Source organism: Meriones unguiculatus, chromosome 1 (genome assembly GCF_030254825.1).
Source record: "Meriones unguiculatus strain TT.TT164.6M chromosome 1, Bangor_MerUng_6.1, whole genome shotgun sequence".
Lineage (NCBI taxonomy): Eukaryota > Metazoa > Chordata > Mammalia > Rodentia > Muridae > Meriones > Meriones unguiculatus.
The window spans coordinates 52640170-52660166 of record NC_083349.1 but is presented as its reverse complement, the minus strand read 5'-3'; the positions used below and the strand labels follow the sequence as shown (position 1 = coordinate 52660166).

Below are 19997 nucleotides of genomic sequence, written 5' to 3'. Positions count from 1 at the left end.
GTCCTCTCTGACGCTGGAGGGTTGGCTTTGGAGGGAGGCAAGAGCTGTTGTTGACTTAAACAAATGCGTAATTTGGACGACCTGTGGCGTTGTTTAGTGCTGCGATTGGTGGGATGTTTGGTAGTTTTCCATTGCTTATGCTTGCGTTTTGCTACAAAAATGTTTGCCGTTTCTTTAAATGGAAATGGGGAATTTTTGAGCCTGGAATGGTTTCTCAGGCCTGCAGTCTCAAGACTTGGGAAACTGAGACGGAAGGATTACCTGGAGTTCGAAACCGCCTGGTCTGTATAATAAATTCCAGAGCAGATTCCAGAGCAGCTTGGACTACAGTCTTAAAAAAAAAAAAAAAAGAAAGAAAGAAGAAGAAAAAGCCAGCATGATAGGACTACAGTCCTGTCGTCCCAGAACTGGAGAGGTGGGGGCAGGAGGACGTCATTTTCTACTGCTAGTGAGTCTGTCTCAAAAGAACAAACAAAAAGCTGCATGGGCATGCCAGGCAGATCTGGGAGGTTCTTCACAAGTTCAAAATCAGCCCGGAACAGAGAGAGACCCTATCTCAAAACAGTAACCATCAAACCCACCTTTGTTTGTTATAGCTTTTCTTTGGCAAGGACTATATATCTGCAGGACAAAGATGACTCAACTTTGAGATCCTCCAGTCTAGAGCTCCCTGAATCTGGCATTAGAAAGGCTTGGCTCACCACACCTAGATCCAACATATTTTCAAAATTCTTGTTTAATGTAGATTTTTTTTACAATTAGCTCTTATCTGTGTAAATCTAGTTTTGCTCTCTAAATATATTTTACATGGTCAGGATAAATAAAATACATAAGGTTATTTGGCCTCTAACTTCTGAAGTGTGCATTTTTATTTTTATTTATTTTTATTTTATTTTTGAGACATGGTCTCACCATGCAGTCTTGGAGTTCACTTTGTAGGCTGGCCTTGAACTCACAGTAATTTGCCTGCCTGTGTCTCCTGGGATTAAAGGCTTCTACCAACACAAAAGGCTATTTTTATAATTTTTGGGTGGATACATGTATGTGTGCAGAAGTCTAAGGTCAACTTTGGGTGGATTCCTCTATTGTTTTTCACCTTATTGTTTGAAGAAGCCAAAGGTTTTTCGTTGCCTGAACCAGCTGGCCAGTGAGCTCTAGAGATCCACCTATTCTTGTACCCCTGGTGTAGGTTTGCAGATGCAACAGGCACACTTGGCTTTTATGTGGTTACTAGGGGCAGGAACTCAGGGTTGTCAAGCTTGGATAAGAAGTTCTTTACATATAGAACCCCTAGGAACATGGTTTTATGAAATACTTTAGGATACTATAATTAATATCCCTTCTCATGGTCAGAGAAATAGGCCTACTTTTGGAAGGAAAATAAGCAGTTTAAAGAGGGTATCTAGTATTTAACTTACTTTTTGTCTTGTGTGCTATGTAAAAGCCTTTCTCCATTGTGTGTTTCTCTTTTGAGCAGTTAACCATGTTGGATATAGACTAACACAAAATCCATTTAGCTTTGTGATTTATACTAAAGAGAATTCCATTTCTTCTTAGCATTTTATTTGTTGCTGTTGTTTTGTATGTTTGTTTGAAGAGCTTATATATTGAAGTCTGGCCTTGAGCATAAGCAGAAGGTATTCTGGATCCTCATTTTCCTGCATCTTACAGGTCACCAGCTTAGTCTGACCAAATTTTCTCTTGTTGCTTTTCCTCCTCCTCCTTCTCCTCCTCCTCTTCTTTTAGTTAAAAAAAAAAAAAAGATTTATCTTTATGTGTATGAGTGTTTTGCTTGCATGTATATCTGTGTACTACATGCATGTAAATGCCCACAGAAGCCAGAAAAAGTGCTTCAGATTTCTTGAGACTGGAGTCACAGAGAAGTTGTGAGCTGCCATGTGGGGGATGGGAATCAAACCAGGGTCCTCTAGAAGAACAGTTAGCCCTTTTAACAGCTGAGCCATCTCTCCAGCTTCTGCTGGTTTGTTAACACTCCCCTACTCCTTTTAAGACAGAATCTTGCTATGTAGTCATGACTGGCATGTAACTCACTGGATGGCCTAGTTGGTTTCCACCTTGCTAAAACCCTCTTGACTTACTTCCTGAATATTGGGCATGGGTATGGCCCACCATGCCTGCCACCAGCCTCCAAGATTAGGTCTCCCTCTGTAGTCTAGGCTGGTCTATAGAGCTCGTGATGTCCTTTAACTGGTGGCAGTCCAGAGACAACCAAGTGCAGATCCATCATACCCTACTTGAAAATATGTATTTTACCCTAATTTGAGTATATATCCTACCCTAAAGTTTGATATAGCTCTATTGATAACAAGTTCCATTTACATTAGCCTTATTATTTAAAAATTTTGATTTGTAATTTTACAAAATGTCATTTTCTGTTCTTTAAAAAAAAAACCCTCTTCGTAGAGAATAAATTCTATTTTGGGGACTGTGGGTATACACCAATAGTAAGGTACTTGTTTACATTCCCAAGGCCCTGGAGAAAAAGAGAGAGAATGACACCTGTATAAGCTGAAAGACAGGAACTCAGTAGATAATATCACATGTCACCAAGCCTGTTTAATCTCCCTCCCCCACACTGCATGGTGGAAGCAGAAAACAGATGGCTTCAAATTCTCCCCTGACTTCTATATTACTGTGGAACATATGCAACCCCTCCCCCAATAAATGTTTTTAAAAGAAAAAATATAAGACGTCATTTGTAGAATAATATGTAAAGCTGGATGTTGTATCTCATACCTGTAATCACAGTACTCAGGAAGCTGAGGCAGGAGGATTGCTGTGAGTAGCCAACCAGGATTACATATTTAGTTAGAGGCCATCTGAGCTACAGAGTGAAAATGTGTCTCAAAACTAAGAAACAAACAAAAACTCAATCCCAAAATATAAAAGGAAGCAATAGATAAAACTAACTAAAAAATTAAAAATGTAAAAACTGAATTTTTGTTTCAGTAAAAGTCGGAATCATGATTAGTAGAATTTATAAAATAAATTCTTGCATTTGAAATGGGTGTCAACATTAGCTGGCTTCTGTCGCTCATGCCTGTAATCCCATCACTCAGGGAGGCAGAGGCAGGCAGATTTCTGTGAGTTTGAGGCCAGCCTGGTGTACAGAGTGAGTCCAGGACAACCAAGGCTACACAGAGAAATTCTGTCTCAAAAAAACCAAAAATCAAAAACCAAACCAAACCAAACCAACAATAAAAAAGAAATAGGTGACATATATAGCCTGAATTTCAATATTTCTGTCAATTTTGCTTTCTATTCCTCTGTATTTTTCAGTAAGACTGAAGATAATTTGAATTACAATTTACTTTTTGGTTTTGTTTTTAAGTGAGATTTAAAAAAAAGACATTTATTTAATGATTTATTTATTCTATGTATGTGAGTGCTCTGTTTGCAATTATACCAGAAGAGGGACTCAGATTTCATTACAGATGGTTGGAAGCCACCATGTGGTTGACTCAGGACCTCTGGAATAGCAACCAGTGCTCTTAACCACTGAGCCATCTCTCCAGTTCCTTCCTTTTTATTTTTAATTATGTTTATGTACGTGTATCTGTGTGTAGGTATGTACCTGTGAGTTCAGGTGTCTCTGGAGGTCAGAACACGGTGGTAGACCTTGTGGTTGGTGTTACAGGCAGCTGTGAGCTACCTTATGTGGATACTGGGAACCAAATTTGGCTCCTCTTCAAGAGCAGTATGTGCATGTAACCACCGAAGAGCCCTACTCTTTGATTTTGAGAAAAAAAAAAAGGTTCTAGTTCCTTAGAAACTTGAGGTAGGCATAGTATCACAATCCTGTGATCTCAGTACTTGCAAGGCTGAAGCAGGAGAGTTGTCATGAGTTCAAAGCCTTCTTGGCAACATGAATACAAAAGGTTTGGTCCTTAGCGTTAAAAGCAGACAGATTGTGCACATTGTCATCCCAAGACTCTTCTCACTAGATAGAGACAGGAGGGTCAGAAGTTCAGGATCATCGTCTGCCACATAGAGAAGTTTAAGGCCTGGCTGGTGTGAGAACCTTTCTCCAAAAGTGGTTAAAAACTTGTCTGAGTACACGCCTGACCACCTGAGTTGGATTCCTGGGACCCACATGGTGGACGGAAAGAGCTCCTTCAATGTTGTCCTCTGACCACCACAAGTACTGTCATACGTATGCTGGCCTACCACCAAAAACAACGTTCATGTATTTCATACAGAATTAAATTTGTGGTAAATGGTAGTCAGCCAAGGGAGTAACCAGCATGACTGTAGACATTGTTTTTTTGCCCTGTTGCTGTAGTTTTAATAGAAATTAATTTACTGAAAATGTAAACAAGATTTTCCTAGCCTCAGGGAACAAGAATAAGAATTGACAATGTTGATTATCCTTAAGAGTTATAGAATGGGGCTGGAGAGATGGCTCAGCGGCTAAGAGCACTGTCTGCTCTTCCAGAGGTCCTGAGTTCAATTCCCAGCAACCATATGGTGGCTCACAGCCATCTGTGATGAGAGCTAGTTCCTTCTACTGGCATGTATGTATACATGCAGTACAGAGTACTGTATAACTAATAAATAAATAAATCTTTAAAAAAAAGAGTTATAGAATATGCTAATATTCTATAATAGATTAAAAAATAATTGGTTATGAACTATTTTAAATATATCTAGAAATATAAAATAATGATTTAATTTTCTTCTATCACACTTGTTTTGAAATGTCTGCCAAAAGGGATAATAATGGTTTTTCAGAGAAATAGTCGAACATCTTAAGGCACCCTCCAAAGAACTGTGAATTGCCAACGTTGGTGATAACCTGTGGGCTGAGCCCTCATTCCAGGCTATGAAAAGTTCTTTGTTAATTCCTTCAGCAGTTATGCCCAGAGAATTCATAATGTAAATAGGCACTATAATAGCAAATTAAACTATAATTACTCTTTAGGAGCCCAGAAAATGTTTGTGCTTAGCAAATGAAAAGGTACTCATGCATGAAACATACAATGATAATGTATGGAAAAGTCACTTGAATAGCACAGAAATACAAAGTAACTTACAAGTTTGTAGAAGACCCATGTGAGTTACCATGTTAAAGAGAATGTCTTGAAATGGGATCTGGCACTACCTTCTGTAAATGAAGAAGCAGAGAGAATTTTGTGTCTGGATTTGGATGAAAAGATGTACAGAGAGGAGTTAACCTCTGAAACTCAAATTGTAGGTCTCTGTTACATAACTGGAAAAAATAGGTTTGTTTGATGATGTATGAAATAATGAAAAGGCTGTGAATTAATTCAGCAATGGGAATACAATGAGAAGTAAAACCAAGTCTGTCTTTGTGAAATCTACTGATTGGTGGGAGAATTGTAATAAACATAATAAACATTAACTTGGAATTGTGCACTTACAAGGGATTATAATTAAGGGTTTGACAGGGAGGCCAGAGTAAGCTTTTCTGAGGAACTGTCTAGAACACTAAGGATTGAAGAAGAGCAATCATTAACTAGAAAAGAAAGGAAAGAGTATTTAGGCTGAAGAACAGCATGTGTAAATGCCCCTTGAGGAAAGGCTTTGATCAATAAAAGACATTGAAACAAAGAGAAATATTACTCTCAAAGAGTAATGACTTTGATCCCCAAAGTTCAAGTGACCGGTAATGAAGAGCTCCATAGCCCATGTTAGCAATTTTGCCCTTAGGAGAGACGAAAACTCACATGGATTGGGTAGGCCTGACATGAGAAAGAGACCCATTGTGTAGGAAATGAGGTTAGTTTATAGTTACAGGTTTGTTCTGGGAATTTTGATCAGTGTGTCATTTAGTGGTACCTAACTGGCTCTCTTGGTCTGATGTCTCTATTTTTTGTTTGTAAAATTAAAGTAAGGACTTTTCTAATACCTGCCTTAGCTCCCAAATAATGACATGGAGACCTATTATATTTATTAGTTAAGCTTCAAGCACTGTAGCTGGGCAGACATTAAGCTATTCTAACCCGTCTATGCTGGCCTGACTACTTCACAGCCACATGACCCATTACTTGCCATCTTAGTCTCACTCTGGGACCTCCTTGTTCGTCCATGTCCTCATGATGAACCCCCTCCCCCTCTCTCCACTTGAGACCCCCTCACTGGGATCAGAAGTCCTACCTTAACTCTTCAGCCCAGCTATAGGCTATTCAGCTCTTTATTAACCAATCAGAAATGATGGAGAACAAGTGTTACACAACATTGAGACAGGAAATACTTCAGTAATAATGACAAGGCCAACATTTAGACTGCAACCAGATCTCTGGGTTCAGAAATCTATAGGCATAAGGTTATTGTTTAATTCAAATGCTGATTTCTGTTAGCTGGGTTAAGCGAGAAGCTGAGAAACAAACACAATTTTATAAAAATAACTAACAGAAGTCAGCATTTGAATACACAGTGTACAAAACATCCTCCAACATTTGTTTGTTTGTTTTTTTAAGACAAGGTTTTTGTTTTTTTTAAGACAGGGTTTCCTGGCTGTTCTGGAGCTCACTCTATATACTAGGCTGGCCTCTAACTCAGATGTTTGCCTGCCTTTGCCTCCTAAGTGCTGGGATCAAAGGAGTGCGCCACCACCTCCCAAATGCTGTCTCTGTTTATACAGGTTCTCCTTGTGAAGGACAAGCTGATCTTGAGCCTCTTGCCTCAACTGAAAGGGCTACCTTGCCAGACTTGCTGTTTCCTAAACTCACCCCTTTTTCTTTTCTTTCTTTTCTTCTTTTCTTTTTTCCTCCTCCTTTTTCTCCTCCTCTTTGTTTGTTTGTTTATTTGTTTGTTTGTTTGTTTGAGACAGGGTTTCACTATGTAGCTCTGGCTGTCCTGGAACTCACTATGTATACCAGGCTAGCTTTGAACTCACAAAGATCCACCTACCTCTATCTTCTGAGTGCTGGATTAAAGACATTTTCCATCACACCTGGCTACTCTTTTTCTTTCTAATAAGATCTTGCTTTGTAGTCCAGGCTGACCTCAAAACTATGATACTTTCCCCTGCTTCTATTAAGTTGAGATGATAAGTATGTGCCATCATGCCTGACTTGCTCCTCATTACTAGTTCTAGAAGATTCTTAGGCTAAGGACATATATGAGATCTATAGTCCCCAGCAAGTTTAAGCCTAACATCCATAGGATTACTTTAATTGCTTTTGTTTTTCTAATTCTAGATAGAGGCTTCATTGGCCACTCACAGCAGAAACTATTTATTTGCATTTGTATCCTGAAAAATAGAATCCTATCATTCTAATGGGGTAGTTACAGAAGGTAAATAGTTTGCAAATGTATCATCACTGACAAATTTGTACTTTTTTCAAATGTTGGAATACATTTCTAAAAAATTATCTTTGAGTCAGAAATGATGTGTATGCCTTTAATACAAAAAGAAAGAAAGAAAAAAAAGAAAAAAAAGAGGAAAGAAAGAAGTGTTTTAGCTAGGGTTACTATTTCTGTGATGAAACATAATGACCAAAACAACTTGGGAAAGAAAAGGTTTACTTTGCTCACAGGTCTGTATAATAATTATCATCTAAATCAGTAAGGGCAGGAACCTGGAGGCAGGAGCTGATACAGAGGCCATGGAAGGGTGCTGCTTACTGGCTTGCTCCTTATGGCTTGCAAGCCTGCTTTCTTATAGAACCCAGGATCATCAGGCCAGGGATAGCAGCACGTGCAATGGGCTGGGCCCTCCCCATCAATCGCTAATTAAAGTGCCTTACAGCTGGATTTTATGGAGGCATTTTCTCAATGGAGACTCCCTCTGCTCTGATGAGTCTAGCTTGTGTCAAGTTGACATAAAACTAGCCATTACAGAGAAGGGGGAAAAAAAAACAGTGTATTTTCCCTTCTGTAGCTTAGCCCTGAAATATCCATTTTATTTAGCAATTTTGATTTGTTGTTGGTGGTGGTGGTGGTGGTGGTGTGTGTGTGTTCCAAGACAGGGTTTCTCTGTGTAGCCTTAGCTATCCTGGAACTCATCTATAGATCAGGCTGCCCTCAAACTCAGTATCTGCTGGCCTCTGCCTCCTGAGTACCGGGATTAAAGGTGTGGGGGACCTCCCTTTCAGCCCTTTTGACTTTTTAGACAAGTTTTACTTTGTAGCCCAGGGTGGTCTGGAACTCTGAGTGATCTTCTTGTCTCAGTCTCATTTTTGCTTGGATTATAGACCAGAGTGTCAGTTTTATTGGAAAATGTATGTGGAAGATAATTTTCCTTTTCAAACAGCCATGTATTTCACAGAACCACTCAAAATGTGGTCTTGTAAGACCCTAGCGTTCCCCCAGACCTTTCCTAGCAAACATGTGAAAACTATTTTTATAATAATAGAAAAACATAGTTTGCATTTTCCACTGCATTAGCACTTCTACCAATGGCATAAGCAACTGGAGATGAAAATTCTTTGCACATTATCATCATTCAAATCATTGTACCCAAACAGCATTAATGGTCATATATTTACCACAGTGTGCATGCATTAAACATTAGAACCAAATAGTGTCTTTTACTTCTCAGATTTAAGCAATTAAAAAAAAGTCATTTTGCTAGTCTTTAATTTGAGTATTCATATCTGTATTCTCTGTATATGTCTATTCTCCTCCATCTACAGCATGATAGCCAGGTGCAGTGGTATCCACTTAGTCCACCTTGTCCTAGTGGCAAGGGGGATAGTTGCAAGAAGAGTGCTTGAATGAACACAGGGGTTTTGAGGCCAGCCAGAAGTGCTGGGCCAGGCCTTGGAATTCTGGCACTCAGGAGGCTGAGGCAGGACGATTGCTAGTTCTAGATCAGCCTGTGCTTCATATCAACACTGTTTAAAAACAAAAAACAAAAAACAAATCAATAACAAACACAGCCCAAATTGAAAATGGACAAAGATCTCAGCAGACATTTCTCTAATGATAATGAGCAAATGAAAAGATGTTTATTATTTTTAATTAGCCTATATATCATATGGACTAAAGTGGGTTTTGTTTTGTTTTCATTCATCTGAAATCGTTAGAACTCATAGGATCCAGGAGTTTTGTTGTTTTTTGTTTTCTTTGTTTTGATCCTGGGCACTGAGCCTAGCACTTGAACCACTGAGCTCCCTTCTCAGCAGCACCTAGGCATTCTTCTACTCTATAAATTTTTTTTTGTGTGTGTGTGTGTGTGTGTGTGTGTGTGTGTGTGTGTGTTTCCTCTCCTGGGAAGTTCTTGTCTCTGAATTGACTAGCAGCTGTTTGGCTCCTGAACTTGACTTTCAGGGCTTGCTATTTCCACAGCCGTCTGTTAATCTTTGCCCTCAGAGTGGCCCTGTTTACAGAGGTTAAAGATGTCAGTGAACCTGAAACAGGAGGTGCCATGGAGAAGTAAAGATAGACTATTAAAGAAAGAAGATTGAGTTGATAAGAACACAGTCTACAGCCACATGCTCCCAGAATTACTCAAATTTGGAAATCATTTGCTGAAAAGTTAGAAAACTCAGGCAACATTTTGGAAATGTTTTTAAAGCAAGTATTAATCATTATATGTGGGCTGGCAAGATGGCTCTGTGAGTAAATGCTCTTGCCACCAAGCCTAACAACCTGAGTTTCGTTCCCAGAGCTCACATTGTGGAAGGAAAGAACTGACTCCTGCAAGTTTTCTTCTGATCTCCACATGTGCAAATACATAATTTTTTAAATGAATACTGTGGAAACTAAAGTCATATTTACTAATTTGATATTTTCAGTCCCAATTTGCTGTTGAGAGGGAGTAAACAGGACTTGAATAAGAGAGCTTGTCTGTCTCTCCTCTGTCTTTTCCTCCCTTCCTTTCTTACTTCTTTTTTTCCTTCCTCCCTCCCCCATTCATTTTATGTGTAAAGGAGTTTCACTTGCAAGTATGTCTGTGCACTATGTGTGTAGTGCTTGAGTAGGCCATAAGAGGGCACCAAATTCTGGAGTTACATGTGGTTCTTAGCCACTAAGTGGATACCAGGAACCCAATTGGCTTCTCTGCATGAGAGGTACATGCTCCTAACTGCAGAGTCATCTCTCCAGCCTTGAAGAGTTTTTTTCTTTCCCTTTTTTTCCTTTTCCTTTTCTTCCTTTCCTTTCCCTTTCCCTTTCCCTTACCCTTACTCTTTCCCGTTCCCTTCCCCTTTCCTTTCTTCCTTCCTTTCTTTCTTTTTGAGACAGGGTTTTTGGAACTCACTCTGTAGACCAGGCTAGTCTCCAACTTAGAGATCTGCTTGCCTCTGCCTCCTGAGAGTTGTGACTAAAGGCATGTGCCACCACCTTCACCTTGAACGGTTCTTCTGTACCTGCCAGGTACATCTATGAAAAACACAAAGCCAACCTCATGCCACATGGTGAAAAATTAAATTTTTTGCTCAGAGATAAAACAATGTATGCTCTTGAAACCTTTTTTCGACAATGTCCTAAAGGCTCCTTAATCAGGTCAATTAAGAAAGAAAAGAAACAAAAGACATCTGTGTTGGTTAGTTTTTGTCAACTTGACACAAATGAAGTCACCTCGGAAGAGAAATCCTCAACAGAGGAAACTGTTCTGTGGGCATTTTCTCAATTGCCAATTGGTGTGGCAGGGCTCACATCCCACTGTAGGTGGTGCTTCCCTGGACAGGAGAGCCTGGGTTGTATAAGGAAGCAAGCTGAGCGTGCTGTAGAGAGAATGCCAGTAAGCAGCATTTTTCCATGGCCTCTGCTTCAGTTCCTGGGTTTTTACTTGAATTCATGCCTTGACATCCTTTGATGATGAATTATAATATGTAAAGTGAAGCAAATACTTTCCTCCCCAATTTGCTTTTGGTCATTGTGTTTAATCACAGCTACAGAAGCAAACTAGGACAGAAATTGGTGCTAGACGGGGCTGTTGCTGAGACAAACCTGTCTGTTTTTTGTTTTTATTTTTTCGGGGAAGATTGTGGGAGCATTTGAAAGTTTGGGCCAGAAAAGGCCATTGAATTCTCAGAACTTACTAAGCTGTTATAGGAGCTTGGAAGAGAGGAATGTTGAGAGAGGTGCAGATGATGAGGGCCTAGTTTGTGAAGTTTCAGAGCAAAGCAAGCTAGTAAGCAACTCTCCTCCATGGTTCTAGCTGGCTTCTCCTCTTGTCTGAGGTCTCATCCTGACTTCCTTAATGATGACTGGTTGGGACATGTAAGTCATAGAAACCCTTCCTTCCCCAAGTTGCCTTTGGTCAGTATTTTATCTCAGTAACAGACAAGTAGACTACTACAGCATCCAGATGGGGAAGAAGAAAAACTATCTTATTTGCTGATGAAATGATCTTATGCTTAGAAAAGTCCATCTTTGAGTATGTCTTACTTTTTACTGTCTTCTGTTAGGAGACGTACATGCCCGTTCTATGGGGTACATCTTTCTTTCAGAGAACCTTTCTCTTAGCCTTTGTGTCTGTATTAAAACATCTTTAATGAGTCCTGAATGGTGGCTGGTACACAGGACCACAGGCAGGTGTTTCTGTGGGTCCAAGGCTGGCCTGGTCTATATAGTGTGACCCTCTCACAAAACAGAACAAAACAAAATACTATGAAAATTTTAATGAAAAAAGTTTCAAGGAATCTTAACAAAACAAGTATTTGAACCAAAATGCAAGATTATAGGCTATAAGATCAGTATGGAAGATCTGTTGTATTTCTGTAGATTAGCAGTGCCCAATTTAGGAATAAAAGTAAGAAAAAGTAGTTTCACTTAAAAAAAAACATCAAGAGGAATAAAATAGGACTAGGAATATAGAGCAGTTGGTAAAGTACTTGCCTACCAGGCACAATGGCCTAGATTTAAACTCGAGCACCACATAAATCTAGGTGTGGTGATGGATACTAGTAATCCTTAGCACTGGGAAGTTGAGGCAAGGAGGATCAGAAGTTAAAAGGTAGCCTTAGCCATGTAGTAAGGTCAAGGCTAGGTTGAACTTACTACATAGTTGTTCAAGGATAGGTTGTTCTCATGTTCAAAGCTACATGAGATACACAATGCTTGGGTCCAGTTGCGGGATCCCAGGGTACAAGAAAAGAACCAGCTCTTGAAAGTTGCCCTCTGACCTCCATATGTGCACATTGGCATTCATGCACCCACACTCATGTGCTTACATGTCAGATGCGTATGCGCTGAAGACGAGAAGATGGAAAGAAAACACAGAGGAATCAGCTTAACAAAAGAAGTGAATAATATCTGAAAATTAAGAAATTAAAGAGCCAGTAATTGGAAAGAGTTCATCAAAGACTATGACTGTGTGTGTGTGTGTATGTGTGTGTGTGTGTAAGTGTGTGTGTGTCTGTGTCTGGTACAGTGCCATGACATCTGTATGGAGATTAAAGGATAACTTTTAGGAGTTGATTCTCTCTTTTGATGATTGTGTCTTGACATCCTTTGATGATGAATTATAATATGTAAAGTGAAGCAAATACTTTCCTCCCCAACCTGAGAGCCTAAACTCAGGTTGTTAAACTTGGCAGGGATTGCCTTTACCTGATGAGGCTTCTTATTGGTACTCATTTTCTAATTTTAAGGTTCACTAAAATACTATCATAATCAAGATAGAATAGTATTTTCATAAAGGTAGATGTTTAGATTAGTGGACCAGGAAGTCTGGAAATGAGTCCTGACATTCCTGATGGTGAGTTTATTTTCAACAAGGGCAACAAAATAATCTAAGAGGGGGAGTGTATGTATTTCCATCCCTGCTATACAGATACATGAATGTTAATGGTGTGACTCTTACCTCACACCTCAAACAAAAATTAACTAAAAATTCATCAAAACAAAATGTAAGAGCTAAAATATAAAATTCTTTGAAGAAAGCATAATCATAAATGCCCAGGACCTCGGATTAGACTGTGTGTGTGTGGTTTTTGTTGTTGTTGTTGTTGTTGTTTACATATGACAGATAACAGCCCCACAAGTGACAGAAGTAAGAACAAAATGGACTTAGTCAGAATTAACAGCTCTTATGCTAGAAAGGAGATATTTTAGTCAGATATTTTTGTGACTATGAGGAATACCTGAGAGAGAGTCTAGATGTGGTGATCCTTGCCCATAATCCTAGCACTTGGGAGGTAAAGGCAGAGGCAAAGGGATCAAGTATTCAGCTATGGGTCACCACACCTAGTCTTTGCGGTACTTTATTTTTAAAAAATATTTATTTTATTTTGTTTGCATGTATGTAGATATGTAGACCACATGTGTGTCTAGTGCTCGTGGAGGTCAGATGAGGGCATTGGATCCCCTGGAACTGGTCTTATGTATGGATGATTATGAGCCACCATGTGGGTGCTGGGAATCAAACCTGGGTCCTCTGCAAGAGCAGCCAGTGCTCCTCACTGCTGAGCCATCTCTCTCTTTTAAAGAGTACTTTGATAGTTGATACGTTATTGATTAAACATTTCCCTAATAGTAATGATAACAATTCCTTACACACATAGAATGTTTTAGAAACTTAGTGTCTATTCTACTCATAGTTTTGCCCTCAGATCTGTAATTGAGGAGACCAGGCTTCTAAAATCCTTAATAGATTTTTAAGGTTAGATACATAGTAACCTTGTCATTTGATCTTCAGTGTGAATAGCTTTGAGAGTGAATAAGCATGTCGTTTAGTATGCCGGTGCAACAGCACAAATAAAATCCTACTAGGAAAGTCAGTGTATGCTTATCCTGTCAGTAACTGACAAAGGGCATATGGTTCTTCTTACTCTGCTCCTTGTACAAGAATGTCTCATGGAATATAGTATATGTTTCTTCCCATTGTTAAAAATCCACTAGGAGGGGCTGGAGAGATGGCTCAGAGGTTAAGAGCACTAGCTGCTCTTCCAGAGGTCTGAATTCAATTCCCAGCAACCACATGGTCGCTCACAAACGATCTGAAATGAAATCTGGTGTTCTCTTCTGGCATGCAGGTGTACATGCAAACACAATTGTATACATAATAAATAAATCTTAAAAAAAATCCATTAGGAGGAGATTATTACTCCAGACATATACACATTACATATGAACATACAAACTTGGGAGCACCCAATTCCATAAAACCAACATTACTAGAGGTTAAGTCGCAGATTAATCTCCAATACTGTAATTGTAGGTGATTTGAATGTTCTATTTTCCCCAATGGACATGTCTTCCAGACCAACCCAACCCAACCAACCAACCAACCAAACCAAACCAAACCAAACCAAACAAAAAACAAAACTCAAAACACCTCCCTCTCCCCGAAATATCAGTGTGAAGTGGCATAATTAACCCAAAAGTCCTAACAGCTGTCTACAGAATATCTACTCCAGCATTACCGATTAGACCTTCTCAGTCTCCATGAAAGTTTCTTTAAAATGGACTCTCAGTGTTATTTTGAAGCTATCAAGCTTTTATGGGATGGATCCTGCCTGGTGGAAGTCACCAGGGGCAAATGGTCTAATGGCGATGATTCCTGCCCTAGTTCTGGCTGCGATCTCTGCTTCCTGTTCACTACTATGTGAGGTATTTTTGCCGCATGCTTGCTGTGAGCTCTGCCATTCCATCCCTGTCATGATTGACTAAAACTGATGAAAACATGAGCCAAAATAAACCTTTCCTCCCTGAAGTGGTTTCTGCTAGGTTATTTTGGTCACAATGATGCAGAAGTAACTAACACAGAAAATTGGCCAGTCAATAACCGTGACTAAACCTGAGCATGTGGTTCATAAGCCTTTGGGGTTGTTTGTTTTTGAACACTTTGGTGATTCAGGCTAGAGAAGCTGTGGAGTGTGGTAAGAGCTTAATAGGCCCCTGGTTATTTTCTGTCTCTGTCTGCTCTGAGTGCTTTAGACAGCGCACCTCAGAACAGTAGAGATATGGTTGGTGCTGTTTCCAATAAAGGCAACAAAGCCCTTTGGAAGAAATGTTGAATCCTAACTGCAGCCGGAAATATCCAGTGTTTCCAGTACCTAAGCGTGGAATATCCAGACACAAAGGGAAGTTGTTTTAGTTGGTTGTGTTTGACAAACATCTGTAATACCCAAACCTAAAGAGGACGATGAAAAGGACAGCTTAAATTATATAGCGAGTTTAAGACCACAGATGCATAGGAAAGAGAAGGGTTCAAAAATGAAGGGGGTAGGCTGGCAAGACGGTTCAGAGGTTAAGGGCACTTGCTGCTGCCAAGCACTGGGACAGTAGAAGGAGGAGGGACAGGGATTCAAGGACTGTCTTAATTATATAGTGAGTTTGAGGTTAACCTGGGCTACATGAGACCCCAGTCTCAAAAAAACCAAACCAAATCAAACCAAAAGATACCTTTTCAAAATGTCTCAATAAATAGATGTAAAATACAGTTGACTTTAGTATATGCTAGGAAAGTGCTATATTACTGGGCTATATCCCCAGGCCCTCTTGATTTTATTTATTTATTTAATAGTTCATTTGTGTGTGTGTGTGTGTGTGTGTGTGTGTGTGGCAGCATATGTACATTTTTGGGCAGGTGCTGGAGTTCTTGGAGGTTGTGAGATAGGATTCCTCATCAGGCCATGGGATTCACCAGGCTAGGCCAGGAGGCCCCAGGAATCCTCCCATGTGCTTCCCCAGCAGTGGGGCCACAATTCCCATGTGCCCCACCATGCCCTGCTTCTTATATGGTGCTACAAAGAGAATTCTGGTTATCATGATGAGCAGAAGTGATCTTAACTGTTGAGCCATCTCTTCAGCTTCTATCATTCCTAAGTCTGACTTTACTTAAAATAAAACAAATATAAGGCAGGGGGTGGGGAGATAGCTCAGAGGTTAAAGTTACTTGCCGTTAAACTTAATGATCTGAGTTCAGTCCCCAGGACTCAATCTCTCTCCCAATTTCCCTCTTTCCGTCTCTGCCCCCCCCCCACAGACACACATACAATAAACGTACGAAAAATGTAAGCAAAAGAATCATAGCTTTTATTATTTAGAGTTATGTGAAGACTAACTCCCTAAGGCAGTGGGTATCAACCTTCCTAATGCTTCAACCCTTTAATACAGGTCCTCATGTTGTGGTGACCCCAACCATAAAATTATTTTCAGTGCTTACTTTATAACTGTAATTTTGCTACTGTTACGAATTATAACATAAATATTTTTGGGAGACAGAGGTTTGCCAAAGGAGTTGAGGCCCATAGGTTGAGGACCACTGCCTTAAGGCATAAGAAATTCCTATGTAGTTCAAATGTTAGCTTTTTATAAACATTCTCAATACACAAAAGTTTAAATCAAATGAAAAAAAAAAAAAAAAGAAAAAGAAACTGTTAAAATTATCTGCATCCTTTGGTGGTGTGGTCTTCTAGATCAGTAAATACAGCCTGTAAGAAGAAGTAATGTAAGAAGTCTCTGGAGCTGGATGTGGGGCACATGTCTTTAATTCCAGAACTCAGAGGCAGAGGCAGGTGGAGCTCTGTGATTTAAGTTCAGCCAAGCCAACATAATGTCAAAAAAAAAAAAAAGGTAATTTGGCTAGTGTGACCCTATTTCTCTATTAGTGAGCTGACTTGTGTGACTCCTAGTATTAGTGTTTGGGTAGGAAGGAGACAAAGGACAAAGAATCTGTCTCAGGACAGAGTTTCTAGCTAGGTCAACTGCCTCCCAGTATTAACTTTAAATTGCAAATATTGACCTTTAACTGTTTTAGTTTGTTAAAAATGCTTTCATACACACTTGCATAATTTTGGATATTTAGATAAAGCAACTGTTAAAATTGTTCCCATTTTATTCTAGAGGAAGCTAATTAAGGAACTAGGAACAGGGGTCTTATAGGCATATTGTCTATGTATAAGTCGGGGCTCCTTTGCTTCCCAAAGTTATAATCTGTGGCTGGCCTGTTTGCATAGTCTGGTTGTGGAAGCCATTTGGGAAATTGAGGCAAGAGTACCACAAGTTCAAGGCCCACTTGGTACACAGAGTAAGCTCAAGGCCAACCTGAGCTGGCCTCAAATTCCTGGGCTCAAGTAATCTTCCTGTATTAATCCTTTAGTACTTGGGAGTACAGAGTCCACCACTGCTCCTAGATATATTTTGTCATCTTTGGGAGGCTAGGGTATTGAGTTATCTGTAAGGTGGCAGTGGGCTGCCTGTGGCCCAAATTCACTTGTTACTCCTATTACTTAGGACCAGGTAAGTGGTAGTAGGAATAACTATACTTAGATAATCATATGTAGGTATAATGTATTTATTTTTGAGACAGGGTCTCATTTAGCTCAGACTTGTCTCAAACTTACTAGGAAGCCAAGGCTGGCCTTGAATTCCTGATCCTTTTGTATCAGCCTCCTGGGAAGAACTGGTATTCCAGTCATGTGCCACTACGCCTGATGACAGTTAAATTTGATAATCTCATGCCCTTTTCACCTGTCACCTGTGAACAATATTAAGCTGATCCCCTACTACTATGAAGATGTCATTTTATGTCTAGCATTTTGTTGGGTAGTCTGTTTTTTTGAGAAGTGGTAGCAGAGACAGTTGCCACACATATTTGTTTCTCAGATTCCCCAAGAAAACATTAGTCATAGAGTCAGGTATGGTGGCACATGCCTGCAATCCTAGCACTCAGGAGGCCGAGGCAGGAGGCTTGTGAATTTGAAGCCAGTTTGGGTCATTTAGGTACTTTCAAACAACAAGAAAATGTGAAAAATATCTCTGGATTTTAGTAAGACCCTAAGGAAGCCAGTCTTCAGTAATAGAAGAAAACGATGGTTTACTGAGAAAAACAAACAAACAAACAAACAAAAACCAGAAGACAAAGAGGACCTAATTAAATTTAACTGAATGAGTTAGAGTGTAAGTAATAAAACAAAACAAACTGATAGGTGGTACACACTTGTAGGCCAGAATTCAGGAGCTGAGGCGGGCAGAGCTCTACCAGTTAATTCAGGAGGCTGAAGTAGGCAGAGCTCTATGAGTTATTCAAGGCTAGTGGGGTCTATATATTGAGAGCCTGTCTCAAAAACAAATAAAACTCAGGTGAATTAAGAGAGTTGAATTATCTCTTCTTGGATTTATCCCCTTCTACATGCTGGAGATCAAACCCAGGGCTTCTCAACATGCTAGGGAAACACTATCCGTGAGCTATAGTGATATATATGTCACTGTATAAAGCCCAGTCCCAGATGTACTGTGTAAGAGCTGTTTTATAACATTTCTGAGCTTAAGCCTGACTTGCCCATGTTGGGGATTCTCATGTATTCATATATCCTGTTTGTCGATGGCCTCTTCAGGATGCAGCTCTACAATAAGGTTCATGTCCTTGGTTAGAAGAGCAGGGGCTGGATTTCAATCCCTACTGCTCACTTTCTGGTGCTGAGGGTGTATTACACAACCTGTGATGGGGAAGGGAGGGCTCTGTACAGTCTATTTGCTGTATAAACTATTAGGATCAAGTCAAATTGTGAAAGTGAAGAAATTAAGTAAAGTCCAGTTCCCCATGTGAGAATGGCACAGATTCTATACAGACATGGCGTCAAATGAGAGGATCCAAGGGCTACCTGGACAGACACAGCAGCCTTGTCCTCGTGGTGACTCCACTGGATTGTGTAGAACATGCTAATTGCTGGCTGCTAATGGTAGCAAAGAAAAGCTGGCTTCATTGCCTCTGGACTAGCCTTTTCTCTTAACCTATTAGGACAAATAAGTTGTCTTTTTGCTTTTAGACAGGGTCTCATATGGTCCAGGTTGGCCTTGAGCTCACTATAGAACTGAAGATGACCTTGAACTTTGGAGCCTCCTGCCTCCACCTCTAGTGCTGGAATTATCAGGATACGCCACTGACTGTGCTGGGCTTTGATGAGTCATCTTCTGGAAGATGGTCATACTTTTTTTTTTTTTTTTTTAAGGACACCTCAGAGAGGGACATTCCTGCCCGTGAGTAGAATCTGGTTAAAGCTTTTGTCTGGTTTTCATACCACTTTGCTTCAATGGTAGAAAGAGAAGTTGTAAAACCACCATTTGCCTTTTTCCCACACCTTTGAAGCTCAAACTGTTCCTGTGGCACACACCTCAGAGAGGTTCATGGTTCTCAGTAGACTAGCTTGCTTGGAGAGGGGTAGGGATGATGCTAACTGAAAACATAGGTTGGGACTAGATAGAGTCCTAAATCCTAGGGTAAGTGTTTGACCGTGCCCTGTAGACATCAGCGAATGATACGGCAAAACTTTTCCATGTAAGTAGAAAATGTAGATAGAGGAAATCCTTAAAGTCACAGCTTGAGTGTTTGGAATGGAGCTGAAGTTGTGAAAGCTAATATAATCCGTCTAAAGCCTGTTCCTTGAGGGCCCCTCTTGGTGTCAATTTCATGACTTTTTTCCTGTGCTGGTGGTGGACCTCATGCTAGACAGACTCTCTGCCCTTGAGCTGCTTCCCCAACTCTTGTTTGTTTTAGAAGATCTTACTATATAGCTCAGGCTATCCTAAATTCAAGATCTTTCTGGCTTAGCCCCCTGAGTTTTGAGATTACAGGTGAATAAAGTTGTGAAGCAACTTTGAACAGCATTTCAAATGAAATGTTGAAACTATTAAGTGTTTTAGCAAGGTGGTGGTAGCCCATGCACCCAGCGCAAGGGAAGCAAAGGCAAGTGGATCTCTGAGTTTGAGGGCAGCCCAGTCTCAAACAGAGTTAGTTCCAGGACAACCAAAGGCTGCTAAGAGAAACAAAAACAAAACACTTTTTTTTTTTCTAGAGCTATGGATTGAACATAGGCAAACATCGCATTACTGAGCTGTAGACCCAGCCCCTAGAATAATTAGAAGTGGTAGGATTAAGAACTGTGTAGAATTTATTTCTCTGAAGTCTTGTGAAGGAATACATAGTCTTGGCTCTGCTTAGTAGTGAATGCCTGTACTGGAAAACAGAGACAGGAAGAGTGCTACAAGTTAGACCCTAGCATGCTATAGCTAGTGAATTCTGATCCAGCCAGTGGCTACTATGTAGGGAGGCTGTCTCAAAAATGTGGTGGGCAAGTCTATCAAGATGGCTCAGTAGGTTAAGATGTTTGTCACAA

At 40.0% G+C, this 19997-nt stretch overlaps 1 protein-coding gene across 4 annotated transcripts in view; it reads left to right on the top strand.

The window, feature by feature from the left end:
- The window catches only part of Cpeb3 (cytoplasmic polyadenylation element binding protein 3), a 191832-nt gene that overhangs the window by 949 nt on the left and 170886 nt on the right, over positions 1–19997 (top strand). The window lies entirely within an intron of this gene.